Below are 16,938 nucleotides of genomic sequence, written 5' to 3' on the forward strand. Positions count from 1 at the left end.
AAAGAAAGCAAAAAAGCAAAAAAAAAAAAAAAAAAAACAAACTCTGCCATTGACTTGACTCTGACTTATAGTGACCCCTGTAGATTACCCAGTCTTCCTTCCAAGGAGTGGCTGGTGAGTTTGAACCACCAAAGCAGGCTTTGCCTTGCTGATGTGAACAGTCAGTCTATTTTGAGTTGGGAAGAAATTCAACTCAGTATTCTGTGAAGACACAGTGTTCTGTCATGTAAAACGTTAAAGTCTAATGAATATTAATAGTTTTAACTTTGATGTATTTATATAGCAACATTTAGGAAAAGTGGTAATGCTAAATTAAATTTGAGAAGAAGAAGGATTTCTTAAATAAATCATTGGAAAATATTTGAAAGTTCAGTAATACATAAAAAATCCAAAATCAATCCATAATCAATCTTCCTATTTGAAATAGATTTAAAAACATTTAGTGAGTGAGTATTGTGTGGTGTGCATTGTGGTAGATGTTGGACCTGAACACAAATACTAGAAAAGTCTTGAATATAAAAAATGTTTAACCAGAAAAATGATCTCTTTTATAAAATTGTCTGGAATACATTTTTAAATTTGAATTATTCAAAAAGAATTATTGGTGCTATAAAATCTACTGGTGTTTTATATGTTCAGGTCAATTGTAACTTTGCTATTTTATAATAAATTATCATTGAAGTAGGAACTAATAATATTGTAAAATTACTTTTGATATATAAGACATAACATGCTACAAACTAGAATATGAAATCTGAAACTAAAAATTAGCAAAATACATATGCTGTAGTCTATTAGCACTATAATGATGTCAAGTGAGGTTCATGCAAAGGTGAGAGATGTAATAAATGGTAAATATTATACACGTGGAGAAAACTTGCTTCGACAGACAGTACAAGTGAATCAGAGACAGAGAAATAACTTATTATACTTGTTTTCCATAAAGTAAGAGAAATTTAGGAATTGGGGAAAAACTGAAATTTTCCTCTTTTTCTTGCACAGACAATTATGACCTTTCCTTAACATGTATAAGTCAATTAAATAACTCATCCATTCACTGAATTAAAAACAAAATGAAAAAATATCAGAAACATGAAACCTAAGAGAAAAAATATATAATGTAATAAACCTTAGCAAGCTGGTCTCTATACTGTTATTTGAAGTCCATAGGCTTGAGGTAGGAAGTGGTAAATTTCCTCTGAGAGTATGATTTCCATTGTGTGGTAAACTACTACTAACATTTCCACCACAAGGTAGTTCATGGACTGGTGTCATTGTGAGAGTACTGAATGAAGATCTGTTCTGTTGTTTCTCCATGGTAAGTTTGATACTCATCTCTGCTAGCCTCTCTTTAGTCCTGTAAAGATTACAAAAGACAAATAGTATGTTATTGTTCTCTAAGATTCCTAAATGACACACAGTTTTGTTTTTAAATTTTGCCATAACGGTAAATGCAATATCCCATTAAACAGTGTTTTAACCCTGCAAATGTGTCAGAGCCTATCTTCTGCTTTCAATTATAGGTTCAAAATTGTTTTAAAAAAGTACCTTCATTTCCCAGAGATTCCTAACTAACAAGTACTTCAAACAAAGTAGGAAGAGGAGAGATAGATAGTAATGTGGTAGATGGTTTAAAAGGTAACAGTTGCCACCATCTTGAATGGCAAGTTAAGATGCCATTAGACACACTCATGTTCATCGCAGCACAATTCACTATAACAAAGAGAGGGAAACAACTTAAACTCCCATCAACAGATGAATGGATAACCAAACTATGGTACATTCACACAATGGAATACTATGCTACATTAAAGAATAATGATGAATAAGCAAATCATCTCACAACATGGATGAATCTGGAGGACATTATGCTGAGTGAAATAAGTCAATCACAGGACAAATATTGTATGAGCCCATTATTGTAAACTCAAGGAAAGTTTTACTCAGGGAAGGAAATTCACTTTGTTGGTTACCAGGGACAGGAGGGAAGGGGAGAGAAAATTTCAGACTAGTTGGGGATCACATGTTGATGTGGGTGAGGGAAGGGATGTATGGAAAGAGTTTGTGACTAGCATGATGACCTTGGGGAAAGGAAGGACACTGAAACATGCACATAAGATATAGAAGACAGAGGCAAATATGCTCAATACCTCATTACCTCTAGCACCAAACACCAGGCTATGGATAAATGCATAGAAGGGTGAGATCAGGTGGGGGTAGGTGAACAGGAATATACCCTAGACCAAGGATAGATTTTGGCTGAAGATACTCTTACATATGCACTTGTGTTACAAAATTAGCCACATACATTCAGAAGCAACAGAAGATAGAGTTGGAGTAACTTCTCAGAGACAGCCAAACACCTTGAGAGAGAGCATCACCAGGCCTGTGGCCTCCCTCAGGGGATGTCATGTTCAATTGGCATAACATGGTATATAAAAATCTTGTTCTACAACCTACTTAGGCAAGTAGTGACCAGGGTTTCAAAAGCTTTCCAGTGGCCATCTAAGATGCAACTATTGGTCTCCTCTTGTCTGGAGCAAAGAAGGGTAAAGAAAATCAAAGTGAGATAGCACTTCAGAAACCCAAGGAGTGGTCACTATGAGTTGGAATCAACTCAATGGCAGTGAGTTTTTTGAGTTTTTGGAAACAATTAGTCCAAGGGTAAGATGGACCCTGAGGACCTCAGCCTTCATGATCTCAAGACTAGAAAATTTAGATGGTGCCCAGCTACCAATGTCAACCACTCAGAAAGGGATCAAAATTAGAGACCCTGAATAGAGTGGGAGGAAAAATGTGGAACAAAATTCAAAAACACAAACATGACCAGAATTACTGGTCAGATAGAGACTGGTAGAACCCCTGAGACTATAGCCCTGGGTTACTCTTCATGCCTGGAAATAGACTTACTTCCATAGATTTGCTCTCAGCCCAACAGTAGAAAAACCTGCATGCAGAACACCTACTGCAAAGCAATGCACCCCTTAGATCAATCAGCCATGAGACACCAGAGGGGCAGCATTCACATAGAGGGAAAGCTGAAGAGACAGGGATGCATAGTTAAGAAGGGCACAGGGAACACATAATCACAGGGAGGGGAAGGGAAGAGAGTTTTATATGGTTGGGGATGGTAATGGGGGCTGTGGGAGGAAAAATGCCATTACATGTTAAGATGCCATTAGAAATACTTGCACTTAGTAAGCCAGCTTAAAGATCATGAAAATCACCCCTCAGATACATATTTTCAAACATTTGCTTGCATAGTCTTTTTATCTTTCTCTATTAATTCAGAGAAATTAAACACTTGGCACTGAGGAACAACCACTAGGGGAGAATGAGATAGCAGAACTGGTAATCAAAAAGAAATAAGAGCTCCAAAGGCAATTAGCTCAAAACATTGCTACCAAAGCACTAGAGGTGGGACCTGCCCTCCCTGTCTTCCACCCAACACCTCAGACAGATCAAAGTATTATTTTACCCACTTGGTGAATTATACTTCCCTTCATAGCTTTGTTAATCTTTCATATGTATGCCTTCATATACTGCAGAGCAGACAAACAATAAAGGATGGTTTGTCTCAAAGCACCCTCTAGAGATCATATCAAAGACCAAAGTGTTCATTGATAAAGTGCCAGAATGTGCTGAGTAGCAACACTTGACCTCTGGATTCAAGTTATGTTGTTGCTTTCAAGAAGCCCTGGTAGTACGGTAGTTAAGTGCTCAGTGTGTACTGAAGTGTTGGCAGTTTGAACCCACCAGCCACTGCACAGGAGAAAGATGAGGCCATCATCTTCCTTAAAGATTACAGCCTTGGAAACCTTATGGGGCCACTCTACTCTGTCCTGCAGGCTTCCTGGACAGCAATGGGTTTGGTCTACGGTTTGGTTGTTGTTAGGGCCTTCTAGTCACTTCTGACTCACAGCGACCCCATGTGACAGAGTAGCACGGCCCCTCAGGGTTACTTACCTTGGCTGTCATCTTTCCTGAGGCAGATTGCCAGGTCTTTCTTCTGTGGAGCCACTGGGGGGTTCCAGCTGCCAACCTTTCGATTAGTAGCTGAGTGCTTTAACATCTGCACCACCAGGGATCGTCTTCTAAAATGGAGTTCAATTTGTTAATATTTCCCCATAGAGGAATGCTGACAAGCAATTTTATAATAATATAAAAGCTGTCTAAGTTTTAAAGCCTCAAAAATAATTAGCTTTTACCTGGTAGACCAGGTTTACTGTATGAGAGTATTAAAGAAACAATAATCATAAAGTGGAGAGATACAAACCATCCTAGACTAACATTTTAAAGGTCAGTTCACTTACTAACACTCTTTTCCAAAATTGTATTGTCTGGTTAGTTTTCATTTCTCACTTAACCTCATGACCCTGGCTTACTAAAAACTAAATGTTAGAGACATTTTAATGAGCTAAATTTTATTTCTATGATTTTTGGTTTTAATTTACTTCTTTAGTTTCTTTGTCAATGCTTTCTATTCTTCAAATTCTTCTAGAGTTGCTTATATTTTTCCAATTCTGTTTTACTTTCTTCTTGAGAAGTTTTAATTATAGAGAGTTAAAACTCTAGATATTTTATTCTTAGTTCCAAATGATTTCTTATTGAAGCATTATTTTTTTCTTAACTTCTCTAAGTTTTCTTGAGAAGCTATGTAAATCTAAAATGAAAGGACAGATTTTTAAAATAATTATAACTACACAATTATAATGTATTAGTTTTCTTTAGTTCTTAGTGATACAGAGAGCAATTATAAATATGTAAAAAAAGGTGAAGTTTAAAATATTTCTCATCCATGTCAACTGTGTTATATCTGAATTATAGAAAGCTGATTCTTATGCTATTATGCAATCTGATAAGATCAAATCCAGGAAAACATGGTCTAAAGATGAAGCCAAGACCATGTCTATAAAATATTGTTAAGACATCAGAAAGATTGAAATTTGTACCTTAAAATCCTTAAAAATCTTAAAGATTAAGAATCTTAAGGGCATTGTTTTACAACAGCTTCACAGGAAGTCCAAGGTAGAAAAGAATTTACATTAAAAAGAAAGTGAAGGGTGGCTTTTTGAACGCAATGAACTCCAATAAAATTCATAGGAAACTCACAAAGTTTTATAGGGAACTGTAGTAACAGAACGACTGCTTGCCACTTTGGACTAAAAAAGAGTCAAGGCAGTACAAAATGGAGAGGGCTTTGGACTTTAGAAGTTCTGTTGTTGTTGTTATGTGCCATCGAGTTGGACTTGACTCATAGCAACCCCTCCTGGGGTTTCTGAGGCAGTATCACTACGGAAGTAGATTGCCCAACCTTCCTTCCAAGGAGTGGCTGGTTGGCAGTCAAGTGCCTTAGGCACTACGTTACCAGATGTATGATAATACAGATTAGCTTTGAAATACAAATTATTAATTTTCTCTTACCTGTTTCTAATAAATTGCTTACATATTACCTGAGTTTGAAGTGCTGCACTCTTGTAAACTGTTTTGAATGGAGTGAAATGTATCTTCTGTGAATTATGTAATAAGATAGAAAGTATAGCTATATATTCCTTTCTACTTGTTGAAGTAAAGAAAGTAAAAAAACAAACAAACAAAAAAAAAAAAACCTTGATGCCATTGAGTCAATTGCAACTCAAACGACCCCCTTTGGGTTTCCGTGCCAGTAAATCTTTATGGAAGTATATTGCCCAGCCTTCCTTCTGTGGAGTGGCTGGTGGGTTTGAACCACTAACCTTCTGGTTAGCAGTCAAATGCCTTAGGCACCATGCCACCAGAGCTCCTTTTAAAGAAAGACAGATTCAGGAAAATGTGATTTTCCAGAATGTAGTGTCTGTGACAAGAGGATCAGCACCAGTGTCACACCCAAGAACCAGGTCAAAAGAGCATGTAATTGTGAACTGCAAGATGAAAGAATTAGCTATATTTCCAAGGGGGAAAGCTGATAGATTTCATCTTCTCCTTCTTCAAAGGTGAAATCTGAGGATTATATGCATTATAATGACTTAATAATAAGCATTAGGAGCTCTGGTGGTGTAGTAGTTAAGGCATTTGGCAGCTAACCAAAAGGTTGGCAATTTGAACCCAACAGCTACTCTGTGGAAGAAAGATGAGGCAGTCTGCTTCTGTAAAGATTTACAGCTTTGGAAACCCAGTGGGGGTTGCTATGAGTCAGAATCAACTTGATGGCAGTGGGTTAATAATAAACTTAATGAAGTAAGTAGTAAACTGATATAGAAGATCCTATGACCAAGATTTGATGGAAGTGGAATTAAGAGGGTGGCCCAGAGGGAAAGACTAAAGGTAGGAACAGAGAAAAGAAAAGGGATGGATTCTATCTTTGTATTGTATATAAGTCTGACTTCCTGTTATCATGGTGTCAGCAGGGCATGAGTTGGATATACCCTCCTTCCACAGTTTCCACAGGAGTAAAGTTAAAGATGTTTTACCACACTGACTTTTTGTATTATGTAAGAAAACTAATAATATGCAAGACTACTGGGAAACAGTTCTCATAAAATTTGACTTGGACTACCATAAGGATAGGCATATAAGTCTATGGAAAAGAATAGAGAATTCAGAAATAAATCCTCACATTTATAGCCAACTGATTTTCCACAGGGGTGCCAAAAAAACTAAATGTGAAAAAATTAGTCTTTTCGGTAAATAGTGCTGGAACAAGTGGAAACCCACATACAAAAGACTTCACTTGGATTCCTACCTCATCCCATATATAAAAATTAACTAAAAATATAAGTGCTATGACAATAAAACCTTGGAAGAAAACATAGGCATAAATCTTCATGACTGGATTTGGTAATGGTTTTTTAGATATGACACCACATTTGCAAGTTACCAAAGAAAAATAAATACACTGGACGTCATAAAAATGAAAAAGTTTAGTGCTTCAAATGATACCATTAAGAAAGTGAAAAGTCAAGCCACAGACTCAGAGAAAATATTTGAAAATCATATTGGGGTATAGGAGTTTGCTACTAAGATATATAAAGAACTTTACAAAACAATAATGAAGAGACAAATAGCCAAAATTGCCAAATGATTTGAATATGACTTTTCACCAAAGATGATATGCAAATGGACAATAAGTATATGAAAAGATGCTCAACATTACAGTCATCAGAAAAATGCAAATCTAAACTACAATGAGATGCCTCTTCACACCCACTGAAAACAAACAAACAAACAAACTCACTGCAGTAGAATCAGACCTGACTTATAGCAACCCCTCCTTGGATTTCTGAGGCCGTATCTCTATGGAAGTAGACTGCCCAACCTTCCTTCTGAGGAGTGGCTGGTGGGTTTGAACCACCAGCCTTTTAGTTAGCAGTGAAATGCCACTTTGTGGTTGTTGTTGTTATTTGCCGTCAAGTCGGCCCCGACTCATAGAGACCCTTCCTTGGGTTTCCGAGGCAGTATCACTACGGAAGTAGGATTGCCCAACCTTCCTTCCGAGGAAAAAATAAGACATAAAAACAAGTGTTTGCAAGGATGTGGAGAAATCAGAAACCTCATAGACTGCTAGTGGAAATGTAAAATGGTGCAGCCACTTTAAACAGAGGTACTGTATCATCCAGGGGAGCTCTGGTGGTGTAGTGCCTAAGGCATTTGATTGTTAACCAGAAGGCTGGTGGTTCAAACCCACAAGCACTCCTGGGAAGGAAGACTGGGCAATCTACTTCTGTAGAGATACCACCTCAGAAACCAAAAGAGGGGTCGCTATGAGTCAGATCTGACTCGATGGCAGTGAGGTTCTTTTTTTTTTTTTTTAAATATGATCCAGAAATTCCAATCCTAATTATATACCCAAAAGACATGATAGCACAAGTCCACAGAAAACCTTGGACATGAAAGTTCACAGTAGCAGAATTCTTCATAATAGCCAAAAGGTGGAAATAACCCAAATTTCAACCAACTGATGAATGCATAAATAAAATCCTTAGAAAGGAACATTGTTATTGTTGTTGTTGTTATGTGCCGTCGAGTAGGATCTAACTCATAGCAACCCCTTCTTGGGTTTCGGAGGCAGTATCGCTACGAAAGTAGATTGCCCATCTTCCTTCCGAAGAGTGGCTGGTGGGTTTGAACCTAAAGTACTTTAGGAACTATACTACCAGATCTCCCAAAGGAAACGTTGTTGTTGTTGTTATTTGCCGTCGAGTCGGCCCCGACTCATAGCGACCCCTCCTTGGGTTTCCGAGGCAGTTATCACTACGGAAGTAAGATTGCCCAACCTTCCTTCCGAGGAGTGGCTGGTGGGTTTGAATCGCCAGCCTTCTGGTTAGCAGTCAAGTGCCTTAGGCACTATGCTACCAGAGCTCCTAAGGAAACATTATTGAACAATAAAAAGAAATGAGATACTGATACATTCTGTAACATGGACAAATCTTGAAAATATTATGCTCAGTTAAATAAGCCAGTCACAAAGGACCACACATAATGTGACTCCATTTCTATGAAATGTCCAAAAGAGCCCAATCTGTAAGCATAGAGACAAAGAGTAGACAGGTTGTTGCCTAGGCTGGGGACAAGGGGAGGGAAGATCGGGGATTATTGCTAAAGAGTCTAGGGATTCATTTCGGGATGATGAAAATATTCTAAAATTGTGGATTGTGGCAATGGAAGTACAACTTTATTAAAGTAAAGCCATTGAATTGTATACTTCATAATTTTTAATTTTGGATTTAGGTATCTTTTTTCTATATTCATGCTTTTGATTAATGGCTTGACTGGGTAGAGGATTCTAGGTTGAAAATTATGTTTATGCAAATAATTGAAGTCTCTCTCTTCCTGGGGCGCTTCCATTCCCAATGCTGTGCCCAACAGGATCATTTACACCTAGTGTACTGAGCCCCTTAATTCTCCAATCTCATGTTTAACTATGTACTTTAAATGGTTGGATTATATGATATTCTAATTTTATCTCAAGAAAGCTATTACCCTCCTCACCAATTGTGATTTTGTACTAATGATTTTGGGTCTTGTACTGGTGTACTGTGTGACTTTGGATTAGTAGCCAGGGTCAAGATGTAAAAGAATCAACAATATGGTCCACTGCCCCCCTCCCCTTTTATTGAACCTTTTATTGTGATTTGGGGAGAACTTTACAGAGCAAATTGAGTTTCCATTCACATTTCATACATATTTTATTTTATTGAGAAATTATATATCAAAAAGCTCTCTTTTTCATTGGTATCAAGTATATGACATTAGTAAAACAAATTTATTTTACTGCTGAAAGCATTGAGTGGTTTATATTTCCCCAAATTAAATGATTTTGGTCAAAAACTGATTAAAGATTACCTTATGTTTTAGCATAGCCATTTGAATATCCATCTATATTTGATTTGTTTTTAAATTTCCATGGACACTGTGGTATCTATTTTCATATTCATTATAAATTTTTTTAAAATAATTTTAAACAGCTTCTTAAATCTGTGAGAATGTACATAATGAGTAAGACAAGTTCTTTAAGAGTAAATATTTAATAATTATTTAAACAGGTATTCTATTCTATCATATAAGGCAAATAATCTATAAATTATGGTCCTCTTTCATATGTTTCAAGGTAACATTGTTTAAAAGCACATGTAATTAAAGTGCTAGTTAAAAAGAACTATGAAGATAACTTATGACATACATGGCAGGGAAAGGGTTCATATAAAGAGTTCTTATAAAATAAATTAATATTCACTTTACTATGTTAATAAAAACATTAAGCTATTGTTAAATAGTAACTATTATACATAGATCTGTATCCAACATTAAGAAGAAAAGCACACTTGTATCTGGATGTTTTGAAAGGAAATAACAAAATAGTTAAACTATTAAACACAGTCTACAAGAAGTGGAAGAAGTACACGCAAAAAATCTCAAGGAGATTATTGAGATTAGAAGAGAAAAAGGAAGGAAAATCTTTGAAAACTGAGGAGAAAAGGAAACAGAGCTTTAGAAGAAAGGAAGTCAGCAGAGATATAATCTGTGAGTTTCTTATAAACTGTGAAGAGATGTAGATATATATCGTCAGGTCAAGCTTTGTCAGAATGGACCCAAATAAAACTTTTTTTTAATACATAATTAATTTTTTTGTGTTGCTGAGATACACAAAGCAAAACATACACCAATACCAATTTCTTCAGGTACCATTGGGAGCTCTAGTGGCTATGATTATGTTCTTCAAGTTGTGAACCATTCTCACCCTCCTTTTGTGAGTTGTTCCTCCCCCATTAACATAAATTCATTGTCCCCTAAGGTTTCTAGTCTTTCAGTGTAGTCAAATTTACACTCACTCATTCTTTCCTGAAGTCAGAGTTATTATCTCCAAAACTGAAGAGCACCTTGCCTAAACACATAAAACTGGAGGGGTTGGGGTGTCTCCACTTGGAACTTTTCCTCAATTATCAGATTTCAAAATTGGCTTGCATATTTCTGATTGCTCTCTCCTTTTTACTTTTCTTCTTTGTCTTTTAAGCCTTGGCCACTGAGAAAAGTCACTTTTATATGAAACACATTTTTTAATAAAATACTCATTAGCAGTTGCACAGACTCCTGTAAAATGCCATGTTTTCATTTTTAATAACCCTATTTTCAAAGAAAATTGTTTTCCTGTGTTGTTTTACACTAATTTAAAAAAAACGAAAACCTTGGGTAGTGTTATGAATTAAACTATGTCCCTCAAAAATATGTCACCTTGGGTGGGCCATGAGTCTCAGTGGTTTGGCAGTTATGTAGTCAGGTAATTGGTAATCACCCCCATGATGTGATCTGATAACATCAGTCAATCAGTTGTGAGGGGTTTAGACTGGGAGGCAACCTTTACTCAGGTCACAGCCCAGATCTGATGTTAAAGGCATTTCCCAGGGGTGTGGCCTGTACTACCTTTTATCTTACAAGAGATGAAAGGAGAGAAAAGTAAACAAAGATTAGAGGGACCTCAGTACCAACAAGAAAGAAAAGCCAGGAGGAGAGTGTGTCTACTTCAGGTAAGATGGAGGAATAGACAGAAAAGGGACACAGACCCTCTCCAACAAAGAAAAGAAAAACCAATTGACAGAGATACAGAAGATAATCCTGGAACCCTGAGCTTTGAAAGGAACTATACAGAAGTGGATTAGGCACCAACTAGTGGAAAAACCTGAATGAAACAGTGAGTACAGAGACGGTTGGAGCTGCAGACTGTCAGCGACTCTGACGAGACCACAACCTGAATATTTCCAAGTGGTGTTGGGACCTGGCAATTGACCTAAAGATCAGTTGGTCACCAAGGGCTGCAGGTACAACTGCTCTGGTGGCCTATGACTAGGAAGGGAAACAGCAAGGAGGGAGACAACATGAGCTGTGGACTTTCTGCTATCCGGAGGGTGCATCCATTTTGATTGTTTACATGCAGCAGCCATTTTAGATATTTAAAGTGACCAAGGGTACAGCCATTTTGAATGTTTACAAGCGGTGGCCATTATTTATATTTAAAGTGACTGAGGGTGCAGCCATTTGGAATGTTTACAAGTGGTGGCCATTGTGGATATTTAAAATGACAGAAAAAGGCAAAGGGGACCAGAACAGAAAGAGAAGTCAGCCACAGGGACCCAGGTTAGGAGTGGGAACCCAGGCCATACCCCACAAGCAGTGAGGCGGGAAGGCAGGAGAGGACAGAAAAGGCAAAGGTGACTGGAATGGATCAAGGAGTAGCTGTAGGGATCCAGGTAAGGGTGGTTGTAGGCGTTCGACAGCTAAGGGAGACAAACTTGTCTGTCGGTTTGTCCCACTGTGGTGATGTGTTGTTGTGAGTCTTGAGGCTGTGCCACTGGTGTTTCAAACCCAGTGGGATGCACATGGTGCACAGGTATCAGCCTGGCTTGCAGACTTAGGCAGACTAGGAAGAAGGAGGAGGCCATCCACTTCACAAAGAATTGGCCAGGGAAATCTTTATGAACAGCAGAGAAACACTGTCTGATACATTACTGCACAACTTTATGAATAGTCTGGAAACATGTTCAATACAGAGGAAGCAGATGAGTCACTTAGGTAGAAGGCTCTCAAAATAGAACTGGGAAGGAGGTGCATCATCTGAGTAAAACCAGCCTTACTCATATGGATAAGGTAAAGCTTTTGAGACCTCAATTTGCTGATGTGGCACCAGTCAAATTAAAGAGAAACAGCTGCAGACATCCATTAATCATCAGAACATGGAATGTATGAAGTATGAATGTAGGAAAATTGGAAGTTGTCAAAAATGAAATGGAACACATAAAGATTGATATCCTAGGCATTAGTGAGCTGAAATGGACTGGTTTTGGCCATTTTGAATCAGACAACTATATGATCTACTATGCTGGGAATGGCAAATTGAAGAGGAATGGCATGGCATTAATCATCACAAAGGATGTTTCAAGATCTGTCCTGAAGTACAATGCTGTCAGTGATAGGATAATATCTATGTGCCTACAAGGAAGACCTGTTAATATGACTATTATTCAAATTTATGCACCATCTACCAAAGCTAAAGATGAGGAAATTGAAGATTTTTATCAACTCTTGCAGTCTGAAATTGACCAAACATGCAATCAGTATGTGTTAATTATCACTGATGACTGGAATGCAAAATTTGGAAACAAAGAAGAATGAACGGTAGTTTGAAAATTTGGCCTTGATGACAGAAATAATGCTGGAACTTGCATGGTAGAATTTTGAAAGACCAATGACTTGTTCATTGCAAACACCTTTTTTCAACAACACAAATGGCAGCTTGACATGTGGACTTCACCAGATGGAACACACAGGAATCAGATTGACTACATCTGTGGCAAGAGGTGGTGGAAAAGCTCAATATCTTCAGCCAGTACCAGGCCAGGAGCTGATTGTGGAACAGACCATCAACTGCTCATATGCAAGTTCAACTTGAAGTTAAAGACAATTAAAACAAGTCCATGAGTTCCAAAATATGACCTAGAATATATCCCCTCTGAATTTAGAGACCATCTAAAGAATAGATTTGATACATTGAACACCAATGACAGAAAACCAGAAGAATTGTGGAATGACATCAGGAGCATCATCCATGAAGAAAACAAGAGGTCACTAAAAAGACAACAAAAGAAGAGAAGACCAAAATGGATGACAGAAGAGGCTCTGGAATTTGCCCTTGAGTGGAGAGTAGATAAAGCAAATGCAAGAAATCATAAGATAAAAGAATTGAACTGAAGATTTCAAAGAGCACCTCGAGAAGACAAAGAACTAGAGTTAGAAAACCAAAAGGGAAGAACATTCTTGGTATTTCTCAAGCTGAAAGAACGGAGGAAAAAAAATTAAGTCTCAAGTTGCAGTAATGAAAGATTCTAAGGACAAAATATTGAATGATGCAGGGAACATCAAAAGAAGATGGAAAGAATACTGAGTCACTGTACCAAAAAGAACTGGTTGATCTTCATCCATTTCAAGAGGTGACATGTGTTCTAGAACCAATTACTGAAGGAGGAAGTCAAAGCTGAAATGAAGGAATTGGCAAAGAACAAGGCTCCAGGAATTGATGGAATACCCACTGAGATATTTCAACAAATGGATGCCGCACTGGAGGCAGTCACTTGGTTATGCCAAGATATTTGGAACACAGCTATCTGGCCAACTGACTGGAAGAGATCCATATTTTTACTCATTCCAAAGAAAGGTGATCCCACAGAATGTAGAAATTATAGAACAATATCATTAATATCACACACAAGCAAGATCTTACTGAAAATAATTAAAAAACAGTTGCAGCAGTATATTGATAGAGGTGCAAACTGGATTCAGAAGAGGATGTGGAACAGGAGATATCATAGCTGCTGTCAGATGGATCTTGGCTCAAGGCAAAGACTACCAGGAAGATGTTTACTTGTGCTTATTGACTATGCAAAGACATTTGATTGTGTGGATCATGACAAATTATGGATAACATTGAGAAGAATGAATATTCCCGAACACTTGATTGTCCTCATGAAGAACCTGTACCTTCAATAGGAGGCTGTTGTTCAAATGGAACAAGGGGACAACGCATGGTTTGAAATCAGGAAGGTAGTGGTCAGGGTTGTATCCTTTCCCCATACTTATTCAATCTATATGCTGAGCAAATAATCCGAGAAGATGGACTATATGAAGAAAAATGTGGCATCAGGATTGGAGGAAGAATCATCAACAACCTGAGATACGCTGATGATACAATTTTGCTTGCTGAAAGTGAGGATAACTTGAGATACTTACTGAAGAAGATTGAGGAACACAGTCTGCAGTATGGATTGCATCTCAATATAAAGAAGACAAAATTCCTGACAACTGGACCAATAAGCAGTATCACGATAAATGGAGAAAAGATTGAGGTTGTCAAAGAATTCACATTGCTTGGTTCTACAACTGACGCCAATGGAAGCAGCAGTAAGAACATTAGACGATGTGTAGCACTGGGCAGGTCGGCTGTGAAGGAACTCTTTCAAGGGCTGAGGAGCAAGGATGTCTCCTTGAAGACTAAGCTGCACCTGACACAAACACTGATATTTCCAATCACCTCATATGTATGTGAGAGCTGGACGATGAATAAGGAAGACCGAAGATGAGATGATGCTTTTGAGTTGTGCTGCTGTTGGTGAAGAATGCTGAAGGTAACATGGACTGCCAAAAGAATTAACATCTGTCCTGGGAAGTGTGACCGAGATGCTCCTTGGAAGCGAGGATGGCCAGACTTCATCTCAACTACTTTGGTCATGTTGTCAGAGGGGACCATTCCCTGGAGAAGGATGTCATGCTTGGTAAGTTGGAGGGTCGACAAAAGAGGGGAAGGCCTTTGATGAGATGGATTGACATGGTGGCTGCAACAATGGGCTCAAATATAGCAAGGATCATGGAGCTAGCGCGGGATCAGGTGGTGTTTTGTTCTGCTGTGCAAGGGGTCGCTGCAAGTCAGAAACAACTTAATGGCACCTAACAACAACAACAGCAACAACAATAGAGTGTGTCTTTTGCACCTGGGATTCCTGCATTGAGACTGTCACAGACCCAGGGGAAGACTGATGCCAAGATACATGTAGGTCTCCAAGGATTCTGGGCCCACAAGTGCTGAAAAGAGACAAAGACTTTCCTTCCACCTAAACTGGGAGCTTATATAGAGAGAAAGCCTTCCCTGGAGTTGGTGCCTAGAATTCAGACTTCTAGCCTGAGTAAATTTATTTTTTCAAAGCTACTTACCTGCAGTATTTCTGTTACAGCAGTACAAGATAACTAAGATAGATAGGAAGAGATATTTGAAAATGCTTCACTTTTAACAAATTTAGTGTTTTCACTGAAGAAGAAGGCTCCAGGAATTGACAGAATACCCACTGAGATGTTTCAACATACAGATGGCCCACTGGAGGCACTCACTCGGTTATGTCAAGAGATTTGGAAGACAGCTACCTGGCCAACTGACAGGAAGAGATCCATATTTGTATCCATTCCAAAGAAAGGTGATCCCACAGAATGTGGAAATTATTGAACAATATCATTAATATCAACACAAGTAAGATCTTACTGAAGATAATTCAAAAATGGTTGCAGCAGTATACTGACAGAAGTTCCAGAGGTGCAAGCTGGATTCAGAAGAGGATGTGGAACAAGGGATATCATAGCATCTGTCAGATGGATCTTGGCTCAAGGCAAAGAATACCAGAAAGATGTTTACTTGTGTTTTATTGACTATGCAAAGGCATTTGACTGTGTGGAATGAGTACAATCAAGGATAACGTTGAGAAGAATGACACTTGATTGTACTCATGAGGAACCTGTACCGTGACCAGGAGGCTATCATTCGAACGGAACAAGGGGACACTACGTGGTTTAAAATCAAGAAGGGAGTGTTCAGGGTTATAACCTTTCACCAGACTTATTCAGTCTGTATGCTGAGCAAATAATCCGAGAAGCTGGACAATATGAAGAAGAATGTGGCATCAGGATTGGAGGAAGAATCATTATCAACCTGTGATATGCTGATGACACAACTTTGCTGCTGAAAGTGAGGATGACTTGAAGTACTTACTAATGAAGATGGAAGAATACAGTCTGCAGTATGGATTACATTTCACTACAAAGAAAATAAAAATCCTCACAACTGGACCTAAAAGCAGCATTATGATAAATGGAGAAAAGATTGAAATTGTCAAAGACAGAGGAATAGGCAGACAAGCGACACCCTTTTCAACAAAGAAAAGAAAAATCAATTGATAGAGATACAGAAGATAATCCTGGAACCCTGAGCTTTGAAAGAAACTATACAGAAGTGGATTAGGCACCAACTAGTAGAAAACCTGAACAAAAACAGTGAGTACAGAGACAGTTGGAGCTGTGGACTGTCAGCTACTCTGATGAGACCAATAGCCTGATTATTTCCAAATGGTGCTGGGACCTGAGAATTGATCTAAAGATCAGTCCCAATCACCAAGGGCTGCAGGTACAACTGCTCTGGTGGCCTATGACTAGGAAGCGAAACAGCAAGGAGGGAGATAACCTGAGCTGTGGACTTTCCGCTGTTCAGAGGGTGCAGCCATATTGATTGTTTACAAGCAGTGGCCATTTTGTATATTCAAAGTGACTGAGGGTGCAGCCATTTTGAATGTTTACAAGTGGCAACCATTTTGGATTTTAAAATGATAGCATTCTCATTCGGATTCCAGGGACCTAAGAACAGGCTCTGTTTACCAGGGTTGGCAAGGACATATGAGAGGCTTACAACAGGAAAGGAGACAGGTGGTGAGTGTATAAGTGCTGTCAACTAGTGAATAGAGGAGCACAGCACAGTACCCTGTCTGTATAGATAACATACAAACAGAACAAAGAAAACAAAAATGATGGGTAAGTCACTCCAACATATTATCACCAATTTAATATAAACACAAAAACATCACAATGCCTTGCAGACAA

At 38.2% G+C, this 16,938-nt stretch overlaps 1 pseudogene; it reads right to left on the reverse strand.

The window, feature by feature from the left end:
- Positions 1–1,046: 1,046 nt before the first annotated feature.
- LOC103206476 overlaps positions 1,047–16,938 on the reverse strand; it is a 166,367-nt pseudogene continuing 150,475 nt past the window's right edge.

Source organism: Orycteropus afer, unplaced genomic scaffold, assembly GCF_000298275.1.
Source record: "Orycteropus afer afer isolate SDZICR_OR568_19922 unplaced genomic scaffold, OryAfe1.0 scaffold00319, whole genome shotgun sequence".
NCBI classification, from domain to species: domain Eukaryota; kingdom Metazoa; phylum Chordata; class Mammalia; order Tubulidentata; family Orycteropodidae; genus Orycteropus; species Orycteropus afer.